Here is a 1,911-nt window from a genome sequence, read left to right on the forward strand (position 1 = left end):
GCTTAGTCGAGCTCGGGCTCGGCTCATTTGCACCTGCCTTGTATAAGATTATTTCTTGGTGAAAGATGATACCAAATCGTTAAATTTATGAAACTAGTCTTTCTAATGCGATTACTGCATCTTTTCGTTCAAATCATCGAGTTAAAGACCTTGACCAAATCCCAGCCTTCATATATTGCGCATTTGTGCTACAACAATTCTAGAATATTGGTTTATGATTACCATGGCTATTTATTCCATTATGTTTATGTTTATGTTTATGCTTAATGCGTGTCTTCTTTTAGAATAATGGAACTCGTTCACGGAACACATGAAGCATCCATGTTTGCACATGAAGATTTTATTAACAACATGCCAGATAACATAATAACTAATATTCTGGATCGACTGCCACTACATATTGCGGCAAGGACTGATATCTTATCGAAAAACCGGAGGCATAGGTGGACTATGCTTAGCCAACTCGTATTGGATTGGATGACAACTTCTCTAAGTATATAACAAAAAAGGAAGACAACAATAGTCAAGTGAGAGCTATAATTAGTAGTCTTTTAGTTAAGCTTAGAGGAACCATTACAAAGTGTGTCATCTTCATAGACAACGATTTTCACTTCTTACTGGATGTCAAATATATTAATCATTTGATTTCGTTCTTATCAAGAAATGGAATGAAGGATCTCACTTTCGTGAAGAGCACAGGATCAGCACGTATGTTGCCTGCCAATCTCTTCTCTTGTTTAGGGCTGAAACATTTGAAGCTTTCTTATTGTTGTTTTTGTCCTCCAACTAGTTTTAATGGTTTTCCAAACCTACTGAACGTTGACTTGTCAGATGTAGAATTTGAAAGAAACCAATTTGGAGAGTTTATTACACGGTGCCCCGCACTAGAGGTTTTGAAAGCAGGTGATTCCGGTAAAGTGAAAGTAGATCAGATTGCAAAACTTGTAAATCTCAAAACGCTATCGATGTGTTTGCGTGATTTTGAGAATAATGCAATTACAAGTTTCACTACTTTCGTTGAACTTCTGGGGTGTCTTCCAAGACTTCAAGAGCTTCATTTGGATTTTAAATGGTGTAAGGTAATTTAGGCAACTTTATAGCATATGTTATTCATCACATTTGTAATAAGGCTTTATAAATTCGCTAACCACTTTTCAAAATAGGTGACAGAAAGTGGTGCTATAGAGAGATTTCCCACCACCTTTTCATGCCTCAAGGCTCTTGAATTGTCACAAATAGATTTAAGCAACGTTATTATTCTATCGTGCGTATTTGATATGATTACACACTTTCCAAATCTGCAGACCCTTAATATCAAAGCACATAATTGGGTACATATGTGTTGATCATATTGCTTGTCATATAATCCGTATATACATATATATAGAGAGAGTTTGCATTTGAATGCTAGCTGGTTATTCTTGCAGAATGCTGACCCAGTTCCAATACCTGAGGTAGAGTACAGCACAACAGGGCTTCGGCGTGTGGTGTTTACAGATTTTTCAGGTTCAGAGAATGAAGTGTGCTTAATAAAGTATATACTTGCATGTTCTCCTTTGTTAAAAAAGATTGTTATTCATCCCAACTTGCGTGTAACGCCTGGTGAACAGTTGATATTTACTAAGAAGTTGTTGAAGCTTCGTCGAGCCTCCACTGAAGCTGAAATTTATTTCAACTAGTTTTAGTTGTTTTGAACTTCTCTATTATTTCCGTTGACCTACAATCCTTTCATCATTTGTTTTGACAACTTCTCTAATTGTTATGATTAGTTGTTTTTAAGGTAAACTAGACGGGTTTGACCTATTTGCTTTCTCTCTTATACTTCGACAATACATGCAACACCACCAAACAAACATACATACCTAGTAAAAATCCCACAAATAGCAAAATTATAAACAGGGTCTGGGGAGT

At 36.1% G+C, this 1,911-nt stretch overlaps 1 pseudogene; it reads left to right on the forward strand.

Moving 5' to 3' along the window:
• The first annotated feature begins 288 nt into the window (after window positions 1-288).
• LOC143568856 (F-box/FBD/LRR-repeat protein At1g13570-like) lies at window positions 289-1,691 on the forward strand (annotated as a pseudogene).
• Window positions 1,692-1,911: the final 220 nt, after the last annotated feature.

The sequence above is a fragment of the Bidens hawaiensis genome, unplaced genomic scaffold (genome assembly GCF_021521415.1).
Source record: "Bidens hawaiensis isolate Kalapana, Puna unplaced genomic scaffold, B.hawaiensis_p1.1 tig00024238_1, whole genome shotgun sequence".
In the NCBI taxonomy this organism is placed as follows: Eukaryota; Viridiplantae; Streptophyta; class Magnoliopsida; order Asterales; family Asteraceae; genus Bidens; species Bidens hawaiensis.